The sequence below is a fragment of the Sciurus vulgaris genome (assembly GCF_902686455.1).
Source record: "Sciurus vulgaris genome assembly, chromosome: 5".
Classification (NCBI taxonomy): domain Eukaryota; kingdom Metazoa; phylum Chordata; class Mammalia; order Rodentia; family Sciuridae; genus Sciurus; species Sciurus vulgaris.
This window is the reverse complement of record NC_136465.1, coordinates 175,354,498-175,379,047: the sequence shown is the minus strand read 5'-3', so window position 1 is coordinate 175,379,047 and position 24,550 is coordinate 175,354,498. Positions and strand designations below refer to the sequence as shown.

At 48.7% G+C, this 24,550-nt stretch overlaps 1 protein-coding gene across 3 annotated transcripts in view; it reads left to right on the top strand.

The window, feature by feature from the left end:
- The first annotated feature begins 5,773 nt into the window (after positions 1-5,773).
- Positions 5,774-24,550, top strand: part of PACSIN2 (protein kinase C and casein kinase substrate in neurons 2) — a 106,551-nt gene continuing 87,774 nt past the window's right edge. For 2 of the 3 annotated variants that reach the window (XM_079143301.1, XM_079143302.1), the window contains exon 1: positions 5,774-5,933. The gene's annotated coding sequence lies outside the window, so the exon portion shown is untranslated. The remainder of the gene's footprint in view (positions 5,934-24,550) is intronic. The other variant, XM_079143299.1, reaches the window with a different exon arrangement.

Here is a 24,550-nt window from a genome sequence, read left to right as displayed (position 1 = left end):
TCTGGCTTTGCTGTTCTGTGGCCCCAGATGTTCATCAATCCAGATGTTCAGAGGGTGCCTGCCAACAGTGCGCTGTGATGTGAAATTGTCATCTTGCTCTAACTTTCCAACCACACTTTATGTCTACCCTCCATCATTCATGTTCCTGAAGAGGAGAGGACAGTCCTCCATCACTTCGGAGTGTTAGGTCCTTGGGCCAAAGTAACTCCATTTTGAAAATCAGCCCCTGCCCACACAGGCATGACCCTCCAGAGTCCCTAACTACCGAAACCACAACAAAGACCACGTAAAAATCACAGGGCCAGGCGGGTTGTTTTTTAACCACTCCATTGTACATGACTAAATAGTTAAGAAGTTTTCCCAGCAGGCTGCTGGCTTTGCAGAAGGGCAGCCTGGCAGATATTCCGAGTCGATACCTTCTCTTGAGCTCGGAGCTGTCTCTCGTGGATATCTGTATCAGCTACCCCAATACTGAGTACCTGCTGTGTGGAGGTGGGGCACACACCTGGGTCAGATGGTTCCAGAGCATCACAGCCCCTGGCTTGGACCTACCATCACCTCAACCCAGAGGAAAGTGGGAGGGGGTGCCGCGGGCAGTTGTCTGGGCAGAGGAGTTGCTTGAACGGGATGTGGAGTTGGCCTCCCCTGCCTGCTGCCCCAGGGGGCTGTTTGGGGTGGAATATGGGCACTGATGGGTCTCAGATTAGGTTGGAGGTTCTTGCAGAGGAGGGCATGGAACCCGGGAGGAGCAGCAGGGGGCCGTGGGCGTGGGAATGCAGGGACAGGGTGGGAAGGCCTGGGGGGGGAGGGTGCTGCATTCCTCTGCCCCATAACACCTGGGAACTGGCTGCTGAGCCCAGGTCCAACTCCCCTGCCACATGTCCACTCTCAAGGGAGGCAGAGCACCTCACCGAGGTCCTTCTGGGCCAGGAAGCATAGTGAGGGAGAGGAGCCAGGAGCCACAGGTCTGAGCTGGTCTTCCTGCTGGAGGCGGCTATGGCTGGCAGGTGCATGCCCCTAAGGGCCTCATGGGCTGATCACTAGCACTAGCTGAGAGTCAGCATGGCTTACAGAGGAGAGAGGTTCAAATCTGTCTTTGTTTTTGTCCCAGAATGTCAGGAGGGTGTGTCATCTAAACTCTAGGTTCAGGTTTAGGGAACAACATTTTCTTTCTTCTCCCTCCCTTCCTGTCTATGTCTTGTCTTCCTCCCTCCCTCCCTTCCCTTCTTTGTCCCTCCCTCCCTCCCTCCCTCCATTCCCTCCTTCCTTTCTAATTCAGTTCCCTTTTCCCCAGTATGACAGGTGTCTGTCATAGGACATTTGGGATCTATTAGAAAGCAGACAGGAGAGGAGAACCTCAGCCCTGGGCTTTCCCCTATCCACATGTTGGCATAGGAGTTCATTACCTGGGGCTGCAGTGTCAAAGTACCACCAACTGGATGACTTAAACAACAGAAATTGACTCTTACAGTTCTGGAGGCTGGAAGTTCCACATCCAGGTGCAGGCAGGAGCACTTAGTAAGGAGCTATTCAGGTCCAGGATCCCCAACAGGGATCCCATTCTGAATCAAAAGTGTCATTTCACTTTTTTGCAGGGTCCTGGACCAGACTGATTGAAGGGCATCCTGCAATTGTTATTCAAGAGCAGAAGGTCCTGGGGGGAAGAGTTCCTGAGGGAATTGATATTTTTATCAGGTATAACTAGAGTCTGGACCTTGTCAGGTCTTCATTCAAAGTTTCAAAACAGTCACTTTGAAATTGTTGATACTTGGCTCACTTTGGTACAAATGGTAACACTGTAACCCTAATCCTTCAAAAGAGATTTTTCATTTAGTAAAAGTTAGACAGTATCCATCAAGATTGGGGTCCTCAAACAGCATGAGGCGAAGAGCCAACTGAGGAACAAGTGAGAAGCTGGGTGGCCCTGATTCAGGGCATCCTGGCAATGCCCACTTGGGGAAGCTCTGTCTACTCCATGTGCCATATCTCACTGCCTTTGGGTGGGCACAGGCCCCAGTCAATGGCACGTGTGAGCGGAGGTTGTACTTGCTGGTACAATTTTAAGTGAGCAGACGTGCATAGGCCAAGGAACAAACCAACAAAGCAAGAGAGCCTGCGGTAATTGCCTCCTAATGAATGACACATTCACCAGGAATTCAGATCTTTACACACACTTGGCAGGGGAGCTTCATTCCTAGGTACATCCAGAAATGTATTGCTCCAGCTGCAACAGTTAACTATTTGGTGTCTGCAAGACATGATTAACAGTTACAAAAGACATGTTCTGGTTTTTTCTTTCTTTCTATCTTATTTATTTATTTATTGGTGCTGGGGATTGACCCCAGGGCCTGGTACATGCTATGCATGTTCTTTACCTCTGGACTACCTCCCCAGTCTTCAACCACAATTTTTAAAAAAGTCAAAGCACTTTTACAAAAGGGGTATGAGTCCTGGAACACATGTAGCAAGCAGGGACTATGCCAGGCCCCATCCCAAGACCACTGCAGGTTTAAACTCATGAATCTTCATGGTGGCGCTAAGCACTAGGTTCGAGACGCTCATCCAGGAGCGTGAGCAGAATCCACCTCCCAACCCCCAGCCCCCCAGTAACTCTACTGCACACATTTGAATCATTGTAATTACTTATTGGGTGAATGTCTGAAGTAGATTTGTTTTAAGAGACACGTCATGTACATCACTGTGTAAGAAAAAATATTTGCCTGGCCTGGTGCCACAAGTTTGTATTCTCAGAAGCTCCGGAGCTCAGGCAGGAGGGTGGCAAGTTCGCTTAGTGAGGCTCTAAGCAACCTTGTGAGGACCTGTCTCAAAATAAAATAAATAAATAAATAAAAAGAGTTGGGGATGTGACTCAGTGGTGGAACACTTCTGGGTTCAACCCTTGGTATCACACACACACACAAAAAAGACCGTTTTATGGCCTCGGGGATTAAACCCAGGGGCGCTCTTCCACTGAGCTCCCCTGAGGGCTGGGGATGGAACTCAGGGCTAGAGTGGCCTTGGTTCCATTCGCAGTACTGCAACAAACAAACGAAACACCCCAGACAGACACATAACCCCAACTATTTGTTTATTCAGGCTGTATTGTGTGCAATGTCTAATAAAGGTCTGGTCAACCATGGTCTCAGATGGCAATGGCTCTGTGGCAGGGGCACCTTGTGTGGGAAGGATGGGACAAGGGGCAGATGGCAATGACATCAGTGTTCAGCCACAGAGTATTCGTAACTGCATTCCCAGAGCTGCTCTCCAAGCTTCTATTCCTCACTACAACCCTGAGGGGTGGGCTGTGTCCCATTCCAGGTCACAGACCAGGAGAGAGCGGTTCATATAGCTCCAGTGACTTGCCCAAGGCCCTGGCTGGAGAAGGGCAGAGGCGGCATTGGGCTGTGGGCCTGTTGGCACAGGACCGAAGGAGGCTGGGCGCGATACTGTGAAATGTTCCCAGTTTGCAAAGGGGCGCTGCATCTGAAAACTATCTGGATAAGCTGCTAGGACAAAAGGTGCCCAGACCCAAAGAGTTTAGGAAACAGTATCAAACTGCAGAGCACAAGAAAATTAGAGGAATTTTGTTTCTTTTCAGGAGATGGGAAGATAAGAAGTGGGGAGTGTGAAAGAAGCCAAAGGCAGGCAAAGCGCCTGCATTGCTGCGTGGGTCATGTGACCAGACAGTGACCACCCCCTCACCCCTGGGCCCAGAGGCCAAAAGGGCTTGATGCCTTTCTGTGGCTTCCAGTTTCCGGGACTCCTGCTGGAATGGGTAACAGCAGAAGCAGTGAGGGTGAGGAGTGAGCGTGGGGTGCAGAAGAGCAAGAGGCCACAAGAAAGACGGGGCTCAGAAACCTGGGTGGAGCCTCTGGAGTTCTCAGGGCTTGGATCTGCAGCACCAGCTGACCTTGCTCAGGTCTTCAGGGCAGGGAGCCCGCTGACGCCTGGATCCACACAGGTGGTCTACAAGTCCCTGTGGGCTGAGTCCTGGAGAACAGGAGCACTTCTTGGCAGTGGTTTGTCTTGTCAGGTTCTTCACTTTCTCAATTCATGTATGTGTGTGTTTGTGCATGTGTGTGCGTGTGTGTGGTGCTGGCTGGGCATAAACCCAGGGCCTCATGCATACTAGAAACTTTCAGTTTTTTTTTTTGGTATAGCAATTGAATCTGGGGGGCTTAATCATTGAGTCACATCTCCAGCTCCCCCTGCCTTTTAATTTATTTTATTTATTTATTTTTGGTGGTGCTGGGGATTGAACCCAGGGCCTTGTGCATGCTAGGCAAGAACTCTACCAACTGAGCTATATCCTCAGCCCCCCCCTTTAAAATATATATATGTAAATATTTTATATATATATATATATATATATTTAGTTGTAGGTGGACACAATATCTTTATTTTATTTTTATGTGGTGCTGAGGATCAAACCCAGGGCCTCACTTGTGCTAGATGAGTGCTCTACCACTGAGCCACAACCCCGGACCCCCAATCCTTTTTGTATTTTTTAAAAAATGTTTTTTAGGGGACTGGGGATATAGCTCAGTTGGTAGAGTGCTTGCCTCACCAGCACAAAGCCCTGGGTTCAATCTCCTACACTGCAAATAAATAAATAAATACCTATTTATTTATTTATATGTGGTGCTGAGAATCGAACCCAGTGCCCCACGCATGCTAGGCAAGCCCTCTAACACTGAGCCACATCCCCAGCCCCCTTTTTTGTATTTTATTTAGACACAGGGTCTTGCCAAGTCGTTTAGGTCCTCACTAAGTTGCTGAGGCTGGCTTTGAACTCACTATCCTCCTGCCTCCACTGGCATTACAGGCATGTGCCACTGTGGCCCTGCTACTTTCTCAGTTCTTTTAAGGACAATGTAACAGAACTCTCCAGAAGGTGAACAACCATTATTTCTTTGTGGACTATCCATATGCAGTAATGATTGCAGAGTTTCCACCAATTTTGCATCTATCCTGCTTTTACTTTTAACGTTTTAATTCCAGCATCTTTCCATATTTCTACACTGTCCTCATTACCATTCTCACATGGTGATGTGGACCCAGAACAGGCCTACGATTGATCCATTGGTCGAGATGAACCGTGCTTCCAGTCCTGGCTCTGCCATTTACTCCTATTTCATGTCACCGCCAGCAAGTTACCTGGCTTCGATTTCCCAACCCTCTCTTGGGCATACTCTTATCATCCTCTCCACCAGGACCTAATGGAATGATGTTCAGTAGATGTTAGCCAACTTGACTCACTATTTCCCTGTGTACACAGAATCGGTTTAATGTTCCTATCAAGCAAGTTTAGTGTGAGAATTGGAAAGAATGTGGTTATCTTACCATCCATATGCACGCCCTGCCCTGTTTAAACTAAGCTGGCTCAAGGGGAATACATTCTCAGTTTTCTACCGGAAGAAGCTTTCTGAAAGTCTACCTTCCCGGAACTCCAAGTCAGGCACGGTGCTGCCCTGCTGCACCCTCCACCCCTGGGAGCTGGTGAAGCCGCAAAACGCGCGGACCACAGTCTTCCCGGGGCTCCGGTGCAGACCCCCGCAGACCTCTGAGTTCAATACGCAGGCATTCCCCTTTGATTGATAGAGAATGCCGCCAGTGCGCGCTCAGGGGAGGTCCCTTGCGAGCGCTAGGGGGCGTGCCACCTCCCCGCTCCTCTGGCCCAATCCAGAGCGCCAAAGGGGCTGGGGGCGGGGCTCGGCGTCCAGCAGCCAATGGAGCGAGCACAGCGGGCGCGGCGGGGGCGGTGCTGTCGCGGCTGGCGGCAGAAGCGGCCACGGCGGGTCTGGGCAGGGTAGGGCAGCGCGGCCAGAGCGAGGGGACAGCCGGGGCCGGAGCCGGAGCCGGAACCGTGGCTGGAGACGCCGTCACGGCAGGAGCAGGGTGCGCGGTGTGTCCGGAGGCGAGCGGAGGCCGTGGTGAGCGCCGCGCCGCGACGGTTGGGCGCCGGGGCGGAACTCGGGGCGCGGGTCGGCGGCCGGGCCCGCGCCCTGTCAGGCCGCCGCACTGGGGCCGCGGAGCTCCGCGCCCCGGGAGCAGCGGTGGAGCCGCGCCGCGCGGAACTTCCCGTTTCCGTGGGAGCGGGCTTGTGTGGGGGCGCCGGGGGCCGCCGAGAGCGGACGCCTCGGCGAGCGGGGTGCGCTTGGGCGAGGAGCGGGAGTTGTGAGTTGTGGGGCGCGGGGCGCGCTGGAGAGAAGGACGGAGCGGCGCCGTCGGGGCCCAGGGCCGCTCGCGCGGGGCGCTGGGCAGCCGCGCAAGTGGGCGGTGGGCATCTTCAGGAGTCTGAGCGGAGCAGGGGCGCGACTGGAAAGAAGGCGGAGAGTCCTAGGGGCGGCCGGTGGTCGAGGGTGCCGGGCAGCGGGGCTGGAAGAGAGGCGTGGCCGGGAAGCGCCAGTGAGCGGGCAGGACACGCGGATGCGCTTATTCGGGGCTCTTTGATGACCGTCCTCCATTTCCTTCCTTCCCACCCTGCCTGTCCTGGCTCTGTGTGCGGGTGTCTGGGGAGGGTGGGGGAGCAAAGCCCCTCCTTGTCAGCAGGACCTAGGATTGGGGGACAAGCGGGAGAGGCTGGAGTGTTTGCCCTTTTGACCTCCAAGTTTCCCCAGACTCCTTGAATCCGAAATGCGGACTCTCTCTCCTCCTCTGGGGCTGGTAACACTGCTGCTGAATTTCAGCGATTCATTCAGTTTCGCGCACTCGGAGGTAGATTTTCTTTTCAGAAGGAGTTGGTCGGGGGAGCAAGCTGTGCTGTCTCTTTGGGATCCGCACAGCCTATCCTTGGTGCCTCAGGGAGGCCACTCTCTGTTAGGGTGCCTGAGGGAAGGTGGCTTTGGGTGGGGTATGCACACCATTCCTGGGTCTTGCCTTCTCTCCTTTACCCCGACTGCCCTGGCTTTTTGTGGTCAAGGAGAGTTGGCAGCTCACAGTCTCCACGGCTACTCATTATGCTGTTTACCAAACACTGCCTGACTGTCCTGATGAAAATCAAGAGACCAGCTCAAAGAATTTAAACCTGAGCTGCGGATGCGAGCACACACTTTCCTTCCCTCCTCTTGGGCTCCTGTCTCCGCAGTAATTTCAGAATGCTGAAGTTCTGTTTTAACCCTCCTAGGATTGCCAGCTTGGATCCCAGGGAGAGGGGACCAGGTGGGTCATATTAAGTGCCAATCCTCCTGTTCCATCTCCAAACACTCTTATTCTGCAGGCTTTGCAAGCCTGCCTGGAGCCTCCCCATAAAGGTGTTGAATGGGTGCCAGTGCAACTTGGGTTTCTCTTGATTCACCTGGAAAGCATCGATGTGTGCATTTAAACTTAGCTCTGGAGTCTGGCAGCCTCCTGGGTGAGGTTGTGCTAGTCGATCTGTGAGGCTGCTACTTCAAAAGCTTTTCTAAGGTGCGTTTTTCTTTTGATAATAGTCAAAGTTATAAAGAAACTGGCCATTAGGCCAATGATATTTATTACTTGGGAAAGTAACATAACACAGGAGTAGATGAATGATTAGGTCTGCTCTCTTTATTCAGTTTTTTGAAGAATAACTCATTTGAATGGAAATGGTATTCTTTTTTTGTAATTTTTATTCATTCTTTTTAGCTGTACATGACAGTAGAGTGTATTTTGACATACACATACATGGAGTATAACTTTTTCTAATTAGGATCCCATTCTTTTAAGAAATTTTTTAAAAATTATAGATGGACACAATACCTTTATTTTATTTATTTATTTTTATGCAGTGCTGAGGTCAAACCCAGTGCCTCACACATGCTAGGCAATGCTCTGCCACTGAGCTATAGCCCCAGCCCCATAGGATTCCATTCTTGTGGTTGTACATAATGTGGAGTTACACTGGTCGTGTATTCATATGTGAGCATAGGAAAGTTATGTCCAATTTAGTCTACTGTCTGGAAATGGTATTCTTAGCTCATGCTGTTTTGGGAACTGGAACTTCATTACTTTTAGCCCAGATGTTAAGAAGCCATAATATTTAAAGGTATTTTTGGGATGGGAGCAGAGGGGTGTTTATCCTTAGCCTTTTCATTTCTTCTCTGTCACTTGGAAGTCTGTGCTGAGTTAAGCATAATGTTCAGGCTTCCTGCTTCTGAAGGGGTCATCAATTGATCATTCCAGAATGTGTGGAATATCAAACAAATTACAGCAATATTTATAATAGTAATGGCACCTGTGTTTAGAGGTTGCAGTGACATTTACCAAGCCACCCTCACCTTAACCTCCCAGCTGACTCGAGCCTGCCTTATCTGCCATCTGATTGTATTTCGGCTTCATGGAGGCCACCCTGTAGAGTATGTGAGTAATGACCATGTTCACGTGACTGATAGTATCAGCTCAGTTTTTTTCCAGTTGTTCAGAACTGCAACTGCATACCTGAAGGCAGCAGAGCCACCTTGCATTCTTTCTTTATGTCTCCATCCGAAAGCATCATCCAGCTCTGCCTGAAACCTGGTTTCTGGTGGGTCTCAGTGGTAGTCCTTGGGATGGCTGTCTAGGAATTCCTTCAGATTTTTAGTGTTTTGCTTGCTGACTGGAGATCATCTTAAAAAGAATTCTCCAAGTATTTGGCACAATGTGACATTTTTTGACATTTGTGTGGTTCCAAAGGTAACTGCTTGAGGATAGCAGGCATCTCAGAGCACATATTTTGGTATTTTGATTAAAATCGAATGTAAAACAAAGATCCTAAGTTTTTACTTAAGTTATATATTGATTCATGCTGATTCCCATCAGTGCATGTTTATTTTTTTGCTTAATAAAACAGTACCTGGTAATCATTATTTTTTTTGTTTCTTAAAATCTTCTTTTCTTTCTTTAAAATTTCCCTCCCTCCCTCCAGCTCTCCCTCTCCCCTCTTCCTCTCCCCATCTCCCTTCTTTCCTTCCTTCTCTTGTGGCTATGGGGAACCCAGAAGCTTAGTTACACAACCTAGCACATGCTAGGGAAGTCCTCTACCACAAAGGCTCACCCCTAGCCCATTTAAAAAAATTTTCAATCTTAAATCATTCACATATATCTTGGCTCCACAGAGATGAGAATGTGGCAGTGAATACAAAGATAACTCAGCTATCAATGACCTCAACAAGAACTTAAGGATAGAAACTTTGCTATAAATTTAGAAACCACGGGGAAGGGTGGTTTGTGTAACATGCCCTGTAGCTATATGAAATTTATGTAATGTCTTTTCCTTTTCAGAGTTTGGAATGGTAGTGTGGTAGGAGATGGGTGGAGCTCAGGAGCCTCGGCTCTGCCAGCCCTTCCCTGACGAGCCCTGAGGCCTAGGACAGTCAACACAGATCTTGGGGCTCAGTTTTCATACTTTTAAATGTGGAACTTAGAGGTCCTTAACCGTGATCCCCTTCCCCAAAAGACACAAGTGGCCAGCTTAAGGGGCGTGGGCACAGATTAAGAATGGGATCGCCCACCCCAAGCTGCCTCCCCTCATCTGTAATCCTATTTTCCTGGTCATCTTTGAGCTGATAATAACAGCGACTTGTATTCATGGAGGATACACATTCCAAGTATTTTCACCCAACACTTCTGAGTGGGATGGGAGTGATAGATGCCCTTTCTGAGATGAAGAAAGGGATGCCGGGCTCGGCCACCACTTTGGTGGAATCTTGAGCGAGCCCTGTCCTGGGACCAGACTGGGACTCCCAGTTTTCAGCATGGGTTTTTCCATTAGGTTTTGCTTCCTTGGTGGTTGTCATTGAGTTATGTTTGGCAGTGTAAATATCCCAGAATGTGTCACTTGCAGAGGAAACTATTTGTTCATCTCCTGAAGGACTGTTTTTCTGTTGGAATTTGGATCCCTAAACACCTTTCTGCCTGACCATGAAAAGGTTACTTATATTTTTTTTCTTGCCGCATCTTTCAAAGGGGCAAGTTTGTAGGACTTGGGTATTTTGAGCAGACTCATTTAATGTTTATTGATAAAAGAGTACATTGAGATGCTTACTTCTCAGTTGCTTAGCACTTTAGAAAGTTGTGAAATAAATGTTATTTGAAAATTCCAAATGTTTGACTTGTTCCATCCAAATATGTCCTCCTGGGCCAGACGCTCCCTGTAGCCTGAGGCTCCTCCCTGGGCCCAGAGCCTCTGGGTGGGTTTGAAAGTTGGGTGTGGATTATGCCAGTGACCATGACCGTCCAACAGTGGCTTCTTATGAACTGCTGGCTGGTTCCTGGCATTTTCTGGATTGAGTTTTGTCAGTTTTTTAGCAGAATGGAGAGGCTCAGCTATATAAGGAGCTTATGTATATGAAAGAACATGAAACTTTAAAACTGCACCGGTGTTAAATGGTTTAATTTTGGTGAGAATAATCATCCTAATCAGATGTTTTGATTACTGAGGCATGGAAGTTGATAGCACTGCACACAGGAGGTGTCACTCAAATGTGCCGCATGCGTGAGGATCCCCTGTCCTCCTGCTAATTCATGCTGACGTCTGTCAGGAGAAGGACTGGCTGTCACGTTGAGGCATGGGAAAGAGATCTGTCTGTTTCACAGCACGTTCCTTTAGGATAACCGAGAGAACAAGGCGCCACGCACGGCCTCGGTGACACTAGGCAAGAAGCCTCGCCTTCCTGCAGTGGGAAGAGTTGTTGGAGGCTGAGGGCAGCGGTGAGGCTGCTGGTAAGCGGTGGGAAATCGTCCAGAGCAGAATCTGGCGGGCAGTGAGGCAGTCGGAGGGCAGGGCCTGTGATGAGAAAGAGCAGCAGGATGCTGCCACCGTGCAGGACGGTGGCCAGTTCCTGTGCGAATGTAGACGTGGCCCTGCCACTGGCCTTCTCCCTTGGCTCAGCCGGTACTCGTGTGCACTCACTCTTGCCCGTAGGTTGGCCCGGCCCTTCCGTTGGCTTCCTCTCTGTGATTTAGAGCTCCATTAGGGGCCGGTGCCAGCAGGGGCCTGGGCACGCTGATAAGCTGCACGGAGTACTGAGTTTCACTTGCTGTCACTCCCGGGCAGTCGGGGGGCTCTCGTAGCTGCTGGTGTGGACGGGCATCTGTCGGGAGGCGGAATGACTGGGGAGGGGGGGCCGGGCTGCACTGGCCACCATGTTCATGTTGTGCCTCTGCACCTGGCCCCTAGATTAAGGGACTCTTGTGCTCTGTAGAGGCCGTTCTGTGGCAGAAAGAGCCTAGGAACAGTTGCCTCTCACTGTGACAGACTAGCCTTCAGGAAGGCGGGTGCCTCTGCCAGAGCCACGGGTGGAATGATGAAGGGAGTCCTAGCAGAGGCAGGGTCATCAGGAACATGAGAATAAGTGGCATGGTGAGGGCTGCCAGGTGCGGGAGGAAGGCTGTGACCCGCCTGTGTGCTAGGCTTGGGGTCTGAACCTTGTCCCGGAGGCTGGGGTTCCACGCAGAGCCACTTCAGGGTATTTCAGAGTAGGATGAAGGTCTGGGCAGAAGCAGGAGGTGGGTGGTGGGGCAGCTGCCTGGGGACTGCTCTTTCCTGCTGTTGATGCTCACAAGTCTATGAGGTTAGACTGGAACCTTCACTGTCAATTCCTGCAGAAAAAAGGTCATGTTGCAGAGAGGAATCAGAAGTTAGAAGCATGGTTTTGATTTTTTTTTTTTTTAACTGTAGATGGACAGAACGCCTCTATTTAAATAAATAATTAATTTATTTATTTATACATGGTGCTGAGGATGGACCCAGTGCCTCACACATGCTAGGTAAGTGCTCTACCATTGAGCCACAACCCAGCCCCTACAAACGTGGTGTTAAGTCAGCCTGGGTTCTGCTTCCAGCTGTACCACCTGGTGACCCCGTGACCTTCCTTGGCCAAATGTATCAACATTTCTGAGACTGGGGTGTCTTAGTTTGAACTGCTACAACAAAGTTATTCAGACAGGTAGATTATAAACAATAGAGATTTACTTCTCACAATTCTGGAGTCTGCAAGTCGAATCAGGATGCCAGCATGGTTGGTTTTCTTCCAGGTTAGACAGCTAACATCTGAGCATCCTTACATGGTGGAAAGAGGGTAAGAGAGCTCTTGAGGTCCCTTTCATAAGGCCATTAGTCCCATTCATGACAATGCCCCCTCCTTAGTTCTCAAATCCCACCTTCTAGTACCATTGCAGTGAGGGTCAGGGATTAAACAAAAGAACTCGGGTAGACACACACATTCATTTCGTTGTACCAGGACAGTGATGGCTCCTTCCTTCTAGGATTGTGGTAGGTCCTGTGAAGTAACAGAGCCCCAGGGTTCATTATGTGTGCCTAATCCATAGTCCTGGCTTAATAATTTTGGTGTCACTCAAAGTCTGTTTAAGTGACTATGCAAATTAAGCAAAGTATACCTTTAAAGTGCCATATATTAAAAAAAAAATTTTAGTTGTAGGTGGACACAATTACTTTTTTAAAATTTTTATGTGGTGCTGAGGATTGAACCTGGCACCTCACACATGCTAGGCAAGCGCTCTACCACTGAGCCACAGTCCCGCCCTAAAGTGCCATATTGATTTTATTTTATTCAATTCTATTGAAAATTCTTCCAAAATATGTTGTCTTCCTTCAGTTAGAGTATATTTAATATATTAGGTTTCCCTTGGTGACTCCTGGTCACAGTGTGCTGCCAGGGTCACTGTTGTGGGCGAGGCCTCCAGTCCTGCACTTGAATCCTGGCACTCAGCAGGCCTGTCTCCTCCCTTCTCACACCTCTGGGTTTCTGCCTGCTTTTCTCGGCTTTGTTGGGGTGAGGCTGAGGTTGGGGCCTCTTCTCTGGGTTTTGAGGGTAGCCCTGCCAGGCAGAGGCCTTCCTCCTGACTTGGTGATTCTGTGCCTGAGTGTACTGTTGATGGGTCGCAGAAATTCTGACTCTGGGATGAAGGGATGTGGCTGTGACTGCACACAGTGCCTAAGAACAGGAAGGGAGCATGCGTGACTGTGGTAATCACCCACGTGTAGATGAGGAAAAATAGGAGGACTTGAAAAAGCAAATGGTAAAACTGTATGTGCACTGATCATGTGTAAAATATGTTAAATTATATGCAGCAGTGATAGTTAAGGCTGGGAAATTATGGAAAGTCTCTCCTTTTTGTCCAGAGTGTACCATTGCCCTTTATGTTTCAGAATTAATATTTAAGTCATAACTTGGTTTCATAATTTAAAAAAGTATATAGAGAACAATTTGGTTGTATCGGTATTTGCAGCTTATCACAAAGTCCCCAGCCTTCATTTTGTTTTCAGAACAGCCTTGTTGGTTTGTTCCCCTCTTTGTGGTTCAGAGGAGAAAAAGAGGCGGAACTGGAGGGGTCAGTGGCTTTGCCCCACGCCACCGACCAGACCCCACATGGGCCTGTGACCTCATGCTAGAGCTCCCAGGGAGGTAGTTAAGAGGCCCTCTGTCTGAACCTGCAGGGTGGTCTGTAGTATATACAGTCAACTATAGCTGGGGTTTTGAAGTTTCCTATTGAATTAAATGAATTTTATTATAAAGTGATGCCTAAAGTGTAGTTGGTGAACATTTTCATATTTTAAACCATGTTTGTGTTCCATTATACTAAATTATGTTGCCGCCAACTGAGCGTGCCAAGACTGTGAATTGTGGTCTTCAGAGGAACCACGGGCAGGCCCTGCGCTCTTGCAGACCTCCAAGCCTGCTATTAGTGGGCTCGGGAACTGGCTGGTTTGCTGAAGCTGGCCTACCTGGGTGCCCTGAACTTGGACAAGGTCATGTTTTAATTAAGCTGTTGCAACCCCTGCGCCAGCACCTTTATCATCAGATAGGGAGGCTGGGCCTGGGTGGGAGTGGGTTCAGAGGTGAGAGGGTGCTGAATTCTGGGGTTTTCTGAGGGACCATAAGACACTTTATATTCTTGCAACACGAGAACTTTAATTCCACTTTACCCATGAGTAAACCAAAGTTCAGAGAGATTAAGTGACCTTCAGAGGTCAGAGTTGATGCTAAAACCCACACTCAAGTCGTTTTACCTTGCTGCCTTGAATAAGTAGATTTTGAGCCACTTGCCCTCAAATGTGAAAATGATCTCTTAAAGTTATCCTTCCCTCCCCACCCCTGAGAAACAGAGAATGAGGCAAATTATGTGGTCATTCGTTTAAGGCAGGATCAGTGCTCGCAACTAACCTGATTAAGGTAATCTGAAAGTTTGCAGTACTTTATACAGCAGGGAGATATGGGCAGAAAAGGGTCAGCTGCTGGTGTGTGGTCAAGGTTACATGGTCGTCCACAGCTCTGGCCCTGGTGGGTGGGAGGTGGAGCATACCCAGGGTTCCAGAGGCCGTGGCCCAGGGGCGCTGCTGCCTCACCTTCCACAGCTGCCTTCTGAAAGGTGTCACATGCTATGAAAAAGCAGGTCATCGAGGAGAAGAAATGGCATTTTGTAGTGCTTGTCTTACTATATACTTTGTAAAACCGAGAGAGGCTCACGTTTTGTTGGTATCTTGTTATCAAGTGAAGATGATTTAGGTAGGTAAATTAGAGCAGATGTTTTAATGCTTGTGACAGTTATCATTTTTGTGTCAAAATTACTTTTTTAAAACTTTCTTGCCTTTTTTAATACATATTTTTAGTTGTAGATGGACACAGTACCTTTATTTTATTTACTTATTATGTGGTGCTGAGGTTGAACTCAGTGTCTCACACATGCTAGGCAGGCACGCTACCACTGAGCTATACCTCCAAAGCTACATTTTCTTGTCTTTAAGGGTTTTCTAAAAATTGAAGGAACAGTCGGGAAGGGTGGTACATACCTGTAATCCCAGGGACTCAGGAGGCTTAGTCAGGAGGATTGCAAGTTGGAGGCCAGCTGCAGCAACTTAGTAAGAGCCTGTCTCAAATGTAAATAAATAAATAGATAAATAGGACTGGGAATGTGGTAAAATGCCCCTGGGTTCAATCCCTGGTGCCAGAAAGAAAGAAAGGGAGGGAGGGAGGGAGGAAGGAAGGAAGGAAGGACTACACAGAAAGTGAGGTTTTCTGAAGAAACTCTTCTTGTGTTTTATCTGCCACATGCGCAAGGGGTTTTGTGTGTCTTAGAGTGGGTAACAAGCAGTTGCTGCTGCTCCCATCTTGTAGGCGAGGTGCATCTTGTAGACCAGGCACGAGCGACTTCCTGCCTCTGCCGGGAAGCAGTGCTTCCAGGCCATCAGTCTGAACATGAGGAACCTGTATGTCAGGGATCGTGTCCGTAGTCCAGAGTTGTCCAGGCTGTCAACGGGACACTGACCCCAGGCGCCAGTCGTCTTTCAGTGATTAACACTGTTATGGTTACATTCTTCAGATTCACTTGAATATTTTATCGAATATCTTCCACGTGCTTTCCCTCTACGCCCCTCCATTCGTGATATGTGGCAAATACGCGGCAGGGTAGCTCCGCCTCCTCTGCGCAGTCAGTGTGAGAACACCGCCTACGATGAGTGCCAGAGGCCCTCTCCTTATTTTTATCATCATCTTGAAATTCTTTTTTTTTTTAAATTTTTTTAGTTGCCAATGGACCTTTATTTTATTAATTTATTTATATGCGGTGTCAAGGTTCGAACCCAGGGCCTCACGCGTGCTAGGCAAGTGTTCTACCACTGAGCTCTATACCCCCAGTCCCCGAAAGGTTCCTGTTTTGTTTTGTTTTAATATTTTTTAGTTGTCAGTGGATCTTTTTATTTTATTTATTTATTTATGTACACACATGCCAGGCAAGCCCTCTACCACTGAGCCCCAGCCCTAGCCCCCAGGAGTTTTGTTAATGGCTGTATTATTCTGTTAATGTAATGAGATTAAAACATTCCCTGTGCTGGACATTTTAGGTTATTTCCTCTTTTTTGCTAATGTAGATGATTAACATTTTCCAATTTCAGTTTTCTTTTTCTGTAATTTGTTTCTGAGGATAAATTCCCAGGAATAGAAATCTTGGGTGAAGGCTGGGGATGTCGCTCAGTGTAGAAGGCGGAGGACTTGCCTCGCAGGTGTGAGGCTCTGGCTGAGCCCCTAGTACTGCCAAAAGGACAGAGAGCAAAAGAAAGAAATCTTGGATTGAAGGCTGTGAACTTCTTAGAATGTTTTGAAATTCTGTTCTACATGTAAGTCTTTATTTTTCTGGCATTTTTGGGTGAAGAAAATGGAAGAGTATTTCTCTTGAAGGTGCCTTGGCCTTTAGACCTTCTGTGTAACTGTGAAATAAGAAACTTTTGTGAGGGTTTCTTGAATGAGTCACGTTTCCTTCTGAAGTTTCTGGATATCATTTTACTTGAGTTGGATGCTTTACTTTCATGATGAAAAGCCCTTACTTGGGCCTGGGGGTGTACCTCAGCAGTAGAGCTTGTGTCTAGCATTGTGCAAGGCCCTGATTGCCAGCACACACGCGTGCATACACACACACACACACACACATACGTGCACACAGTTCTTGCTTATTTATTATTAATCCCTGAGCTAATATTCTACATTCCCAAGGCTGTAAATGTTTATGGTTGCATTCCTTCATCAGTATTGTCCTCAGGATACTCTGAACCGTAGCAGCTCATAGAACACGTTCTAGTTTGCTTTCCTGCTTTTGCACTTATGATATGCTTATTGTTATGGACTGTGCAAGGCTATTTCTGCTGGTACCATTCATAAATCAGACACCCGCATGGTGATGCACACCTGTAATCCCCACAACACGGGAGGCTAAGGCTTAGGAGGCTAAGGTTGAGACCAGCCTCAGCAACTTAACGAGACCTTGTCTCAAAATAAAAAATAAAAAGGGCTGGGGATGTTGCTCAGTGGTAGAGCAACTCTGGATTCAACCCCCAGTACCACCAAAACCAGAAAACAACAACATTAGCTTCCACTTGGAAATCAGGATAGATTGGGGCCTTTTGAGCCTCAGGATGTTGCCACTGCAGCTTCTGGATGCTACTGTCCTGAGCGTCCTGGGTCCTCATTGCTGGAGACAGACATCTCAAAGGAGCTTACTGGGAAGTGTGTATTGGTGCTTTCTCTTGGTTTTGTTCGCTTACTAGTTTTTTTTTTTTTTTTTTTTTCTATTCCGAAGTCCACTGTGGTCTTCCATCATGCCCCCTCCCCTTGGGCTGGCTCACCTTTTTACCTTGCACTGTTCCTAGGGTTCCACTCAGTCTGAAAGTAAATACCTGTTTTCCTGGTGACTCATTTTCCAGTGTCTGCAGAGGACAAGGTGGTTAGTGGTGACACAGAGGGGCTCCAGGTAGGGAGCCAGGGGCAAGCCTTCCCACCTCAGCTCTTACCCTTTCCCTTCCTTCAGTTCCTGCTGTGACAACTGTGTGTGTGGGTGTCCACCCCTCCCCTGGGGCTGTTTCCCCTTTAGTTGGCCTCCTCTTGGGTGAAAATGGGCTTTTCTTGGTTCCTCTTATCCCAGCTAAGAAAAGCTGACATTCACAACAAAACCAAACCCAAGGACTTTATTCTATATTAAGGTAGAAATAAGAGAAACAATCATAAACAACACAAAAGCATAAGAAGCGTTTTGTTCCCAAGCACAAGCTGGATTTGGTGCCAGTGCTCCAGGGCTAGTCTGACTGTTGGCTCTGCTGGGCGCTGTGAACTTCCTGCTTCCCCTGGCCCATGTTTATTCTGTCAGTAGGACCAAATTTTAGAGTAATGCTTGGCTCTGTGCTTGGCGGCCTGAGTTTTTATCACAAGCATGGAAACTGTACTTTGCCCTGATTCCACAGATTCGGCAACGCCTGCGCTGTGCTGGCTGTGGCGAAGGCTCCGGGGGCTGGATGGGAACCCGAGTCATCCTCAGGGCTTCTTAGCCAAGCTGAATGGTCACAGCTGAGCCCCCAGGGCTCTTGCTCTTGGCTCCCCTTTGTCCTTCCCATTTCCTGTTTTATTTCCCTGAGAAATCTCTGCTTGGCTGCCCCAGGTCTGCTGGGGGCACGGCGTGGAGCGGGTCTCACCCTGAGGCACTGTCCCACAGCAACCCGGGACCCAAGCATTAGTCTGGGCTGGCGCGGGGTTCCTCCTGCTGTCCTGTCAGTTCTCCTTTGCTTTGCAGACCCAGGGCCTTTCATGGGCCAGAGGGATAGTTCTGACCACCTGTAAATCATGGCACAAAATGTAGTGATTGGGCCACTGGCCCCTCAGTGTGTGCCCTTTATGAGGACGGGAAGGTCGGGTCGCTCTCCTAGTGTCGCTCTTGTTTCCTCTTGGGTTGCGTCTTGTTGTACACACTTGGGTCTGAAGTTGCTCCATGGTGTGGAGGAGGAGACCAGCTCTTGCTTCCCTTTAACGCTCCGGCAGGCTGCTTTCCTTGAAGATTGTGTGTGTGTGCTCATTTCCAGAATGGCTGTTTTGGACCTGCCTGCTACTTCTGCCAGGAACTTGCAGGTTTACAGCATTTAGAAACAGTTTAAAATGGCATGTGCTCTTACTAATGAATAAGGGCGTGGAAAACCTCCTCACATCCCTGCCCTCCAGAAACTTGGGGTTAGCTGTGCAATTGGCAGAGAGGAGACAAACTCAGCCTGCTTGGAACTCCAGGGGATCCTGGGGGCTGGTGTGTGTATGTGGGGCAGGATCCCCCGCAACCCAGTGGAGTTGGTGACTTGCCAGCGCTGTGGGCTACACAAAGGCCATGAAGTTCATTCCCCATTCCCCTGAAGGCTTCTGCTGTTGAGGGGACCTCATTTTGGGGGTCCTGATCTGGGATCCAGGTTGCTTTCCCTGTCAGGATCCTCCCTTGAGCAGTGGGACAGGGACCAGCCTCTGCTGAGTTTGGATCTGGGACTCGCCTAGGGCTGTAGGGCTTTTGGAGTCCTTGCTATATCAGGAACTCTGCAGCCAGACTTCTGGGCTTAACCTGTCCTTGTGGTTTATTGGGGGACCTGCCTTGCCTTAAAGTGGGGATGCTGAGGGTAGTGTTGTGTGGCGCGATGAATGACCGTCTGCCTGTTGGCACAGGCGTGTGATCCCTGTGAGCTCCCATAGCGTAGCTCCTGTGCTGCCAACCCACCCTCCCTCTGCTTTGTGCTTCTTTCTGCAGTAGAACAGACGGGCTCAGGGACACTTCAGATCTCTCCAGACCCAGGTTCTCGTTTCAGTGCATTGGTGGTCCCCACAGTGGCTCTGGCTCCCCAAGAACTCAGCAAGTGACTGCAAAGGACCACTCCTCAGGGCTGTGCCCAGCAGACATAGTTTAGTAGTTTAATGTGTATGTACTGATACATGCGCACACACACACACATGCAGAAAGCATTTATATGTTGCTGTTATGAACCATGCTGTGATTATGATAAAATACTAATTCATTTAAAAACTTGAATTTATAATATCCCTTTGACACCTTGATTTCCAGAGTCATTGAATGCAAAAGGTACTATCATCTAGTGATTTAGGGACCTTGTCACTCTTAAAATAGCATCCTTTTCTTGGGGGGAGTGATTAGTAGAAGTTTATTGTTGCCTTTTTCCTGCCATCTGGCATCTGTGTGCCTGTCAGTGCACGTGGGGCAAATGCAGTCCCTGGTGTGGCTGGGCTGAGCTGTGTACAGGGAAGCAAGGTCAGGCCCCAGAACCAAATCAGGTTCAAATAGGAGAGGCCTGAGCAAGGATGGTTCTCACAGGGAGGCCCTGAAGGACTTCTGCTGAATCTCTCCCTAGAAATGGACTCTAACATTTTTGCATGCAATTCTAGTGGGTTCCTAAATCCCTATCAGTTTATTCAGCAAATATTTGAGTATCTGCCATGGGCGCATCATTAATCTTGGTACTGGGGCTAAAGAGGAAAACAGTAGACCTAGGCCTTACGTTCTGATTAGCGGAGACAGAGCATGATTAAACTCCCTCTGGCCCAGTGTGGAGGGAAGGCTGGTGCCAGTGGGCTGGAGAATCTAGGCTCAATGTCCCTGAGTAGGGCTAGCTCCCTTCCAATGGTCACATCCCTGCCCTGGGGTTTTGACCTCACTGTCATTACCATGATGACTTTTATAAAAATTTCATATTTATTGAGGTTCATTTTGTGCCAGGCGCCCAGCTTTACCCTGTTGATTATACTTATTCTCAGGACAGCTTTGTTTTGCAGGTAAGAAATCTGGGCTTAGAGGGGTGAGGTGCCAGGCCTCCAGTGAGTGAGTGTGGTGTGTGCATGTGATCAATGTGCAGTGTGGGGCTTTGGATCCCAGGAGCCAGGCCTGAGCATGCCATCAGAATGCCAGCAAATAATGAAGTGTGTCCATTTTGTCCTGACTCATTTCTGTTCTCTGCAATCAGAAATTTAATCTTTACTGTGACTCTCACATCAGATTGCTTTGCTCCAGTAGGGAAGGGTGAGGGGAACACACTTTAAGTGCTCTGCATGGTGGACATTACTGACACTTGAAGTTACTAATAGTAGTCTGACTATTTACTGTTAGCAAAATTGCATAATCTCATTCTCAGTCCCAAATAATTGCCTCGTGAATGGCATTTGAAATGCAGTATTATTCTTGGCTGAGGACATTAATATGCACAGAAGACAGTTTTCTTGTTGTGACTTTTAAGGCACCGCCCACTGGACAGAGTCACTTCCTGAAAAGTTGCTTTAAAAAAAGCACCTTTACTCTATGGAGGATGGCAAACAGCATTTGCCATCTTGACTCGGCCCCTGACACACAAGAGTCATTATTCCTTCTGGAAGTTTGCAAGCCGCCATCCTCCTGGCACCGGCAGCCGTGAGTTCTTTCATCACTTTGTGGCTCTGCCTTTTTCTGCGGCTTGCCTCATGCACAGTTGCATCTCCACACCTATTTTGGAAGTGCCTCACTGCCTGGTTAGGTTTCTCCACAGTTGGGGGGACTTGGGGCTTGCCACTGCAAGTTAACCATTGCAGTGTCCAGCCATTCTTCTTTGCAGCTGGGGTCCAGAGCAGCCCTGAGGCGGGGGCGGGTGGGTGGATGGTGGTGGCGCTGGGATGATGCCCTCTTTGTCTGTGTGATCAAGGGACGATTGTTGAGCCGTCCTGAAGGAGAGCTGGGAATGCAGTCTAAATGGAGTTTCCAGCTTTTGCTGACTGCAGGGCTGTAGCTCCAGGTGTGGATGTGCAGGAGTGTTTAGGGGAGCCTCTAATCTGACCTTTTATGGGACAGGGTCACTCTGGATTGGCACGTGGGTCACTCTGGATTGGCATACAAGACCTCTTGCCTGGATGTTCTGCTGAGAGACCATGGGGCAGTGCATACCTGTAACCTGTGTCTGCCCTTCTAGACCATGCACGGGCACAGAGACCCTGGAATACCCTGGCCCCGTGACCCCAGCTCACTTAACAAAATGACCCTGTAGAGTATGGGTATGGTGCACATGCCTGAGACCAACAGGGGCCAACAGCAGCTGTGCACGAGGTATATGTATGGCCAGAGCTGGGGTGTGTGGATTGGGGTGTCCCCACCAGAGTACATGAGGGTCCATGTAGTGCAGGACACAGACTCATGTGTACACTTGGTTCTTGAAATGAAAAAGTTCCTGCCTATTTATTTGTTGTACTGGGTAAAGTTTGTCCCTTCCTGTTTGGCAGATGGGGCTTGGGACCCTGCCTGGAGCCCCTGGTGCCAGGGAGCATGGGTCCAAGAGCAGCCCTGTCCCCTGGCCCAGCCATTCTTTCCACTAAACCAAAAACATGAGGAGGATCACTGGCCACTGCCCATTTCCCCAGTTTCCCTTTAGGGCTTGCCTGATGTCCTTTGGGTTTCGTCAGCATTCTGGCAGAGTATCAGAAGGATTTCCTGTCTTCTTTAGAGCTCCTATTTTATTTCTGCTTTAGCTCAGCAGATTTAGCCTGAAAGCACACCAGCGAGGAGTCTAGATGTTGGCACACGAGCTTTTCCAAGTGCAAACCATAGCTCCCGTGGGCGGGCACGTGATCCTCGTGGAAGCAAGCTGGTACCCCTCGGCTGCAGAGCAGCTCTCTAGGAACCTTTCGGTGCATTCTTTTTGTGGTTTTTTTAAAAAAAATTGTAGCACTAGGGATGGAATTCAGGGGCACTTAGCCACTGAGCTATACTCCAAACATTTTTATAACTATTTATTTTGAGACAGGGTCTTGCTAAGTTGCCAAGGCTAGCCTTGAACTTGCGATCCTCTTGCCTCAGCCTCCTGAGTAGCTGAGTTTACAGGTGTGTGCCATTGTGCTTGGCCTTCTTGTGCCTTATCCTCTGCTAGGGGAGGGAAGCGGTGTCTTGGTCCCACAGTGCACTTGGTCGTCCCCGTCACTGTCCTTCTAGGAGGAATTGTCAAGTTAGCCATGGAGACACAGCAGGGAGAGCCCAGTTGCGTTCCTGCCACAGGGTCACGGAAAGTGGTTGGAATTTGGGTTCTCACCCACAGGAGAAATAAGGACAGTCGTCTTCACATGTGTCTCTTTTTCAGTATAAAATCAAGATCATTGAACCTGTTTTAAAATGTCCTTTCTTTTGGTGGTGTTGATAACAGCTGATAGGGTAGGGTGTTTTAGAGGTACTGGGGCTCAGATCCCGGGCCTGTGCATGATAGGTACCACTGAGCTGCCTTTTTTTTTTTGGTAGTTTTTGAAGGTATACTTACTTGATAAAATGAAAGAGAGCATTATGTTATTCCTCCCACATTTCAGATACTCAGTGCGTTGTAATGAACAGACAAACGGTTGCATATAGTTGAAGTTACCATTTGATAGGTTTTGGTGTATGAGTACATTGTTGCCATTGCCACACTGGAGAGTGAATGCATCTGCCACTCCAGGTTTCCTTCTACGACTTTATAGTCCCTTCCCTTTCCCCTCCCTGCTCCAGGCAGCCACGGTTGGGTTCCCAGCCTCTATAGGTTAATTTGCATTTTGGAGAGTTTTATGTAAATGGGATCATACACTGGGTACTCTTTGTCATCTGTCGTCTTTGATTCAGCAAAATTATTTTGAGATCCATCCATGTTGTGTGTCGTCAGTTTCATTTAGTTTTTCATCAGTTGTATGGCTCTGTCACAGTTTGTCCACTTACCTGTGGTTGGGCTATTGCGAATAATGTTGCTGTGTACGGGTTTTCGTCCCCGCCTGCTTTCTTTCCGTGGGGTGCCGGAGTGGAATGGTGGTCCCTGACATCTCCAGACGTGCCACCTGCCTTCTGCGTGCTGTCCCGCTGCTCTGCAGTGCTGCGCGGTTCCCCCCTGACCTCGCCAGCCCGCAACCTAGACAGTCTTTTCCCTTTTTGCCATTCTGGTGGGTCTCTGGTGCACAGAGTGGTTGTAGGTAGCATTTCTCTTATTTGCTGTCTGTCTGCCTTGATGATATATTTTTTCAAATCATTTGCCCATTTAAAAAATTAAGTTTTTTGTTTTATTAGTCTCGAGAAATATTTTGGGTATATAGGCCTTTTATCAAATAAAGCGATTTGCAGATATTTTCTTCCCATCTGTGGCTTGCCTTTTGAAGAGTGGAAGCTTTAAAAACTTAATGAAGCCAGTTTGTTCTTTTATGGTCTATACTTTTTTGGCTGGAGTCACACCTAAAATCTTTGCCCAATTCAATGTCACAAATATTTTCTGTGTCTTTTCTAGAAGTCTTACAGTTTATTTTTTTGACTGTAGATATTTAGTTGTTTCAGCACTATTTGTTGAAAAGTCTCTAAATTTGGGGGAATGTTTGAACCTGGGAATGGTGGTTCTGACACTGAGATCGCTTCCCTTTTGTGAGTGTGGCTTGTTCTCTGCTGCTTCATCTGGCCTGGCCACTGTCTCATGGTGTCCTTGGCCCCTGATAACTGGGCAGGGGGTGAAAAAGGCCTTCGTGAGGCCAGCTGGGTTGCTTGGTGTCTTTCTCCCTCTTCCCCAGCTGCAGGGAGCCCTGGGCACAGAGGCTTTATGGCCGTCCTCCTGGTTGGTGGGTTCTGGGTAGCAACTTATTTTCCAGAGGTGACTGGAGACTTGCCAGGACAGAAAGGTGAAGGGACAATAAGCCTTCTGTCCCTGGATGGGTGGGGTTGCTCCCAGGCTGGAGATGAGACTGTGTCTGCAAAGGGCGGGTGTTCCCTGTCCTGCAAGGGCCGGCAGTGGTGTGGCCTGCTGTCAGACTGAACAGCATGGCTCACTGTGGCCAGCTGGACAAGCATGTGGGTGGCAGGGGTCATTCTTCTCGCTGAGCCCCAGAGTGGCTTCGGGCAGTCTCAGGACAGTCACACTGCAGGCAGCCCCCAGAAGATGGGCGCCCTTTATCTGCTTTTGGACCTGCTGGCTGTGGGTCTTGGTGGTGCTGGTCCTGCTGGTGCCCAGCAGCGCTGGAGCTGCTCCTCTGTCCTGGGCACTTCTATGCATCACCCCAGTCAGTCCTCACAGCCTATGAGGTGGTGACAGTCCCTTTTAGACAAGGAAACCGAGGCCTGGAGAAGGTGGCCACGTAGGAGAAGCCTTTGGACCGTATTTTTCATTACTGAAGGTTGGAGGATTGAGTTGGCTTACCATTCCTCACTGACCCTTTTATTTAGTTAGGTTTTTAATTTTTTTTTTTTTTTGTTTGTTTTTTTTTTGGTACCCAGGATTGAACCCAGGGGCACTCAACCACTGAGTCGCATCCCCAACCTTTTTTGTATTTTATTTAGA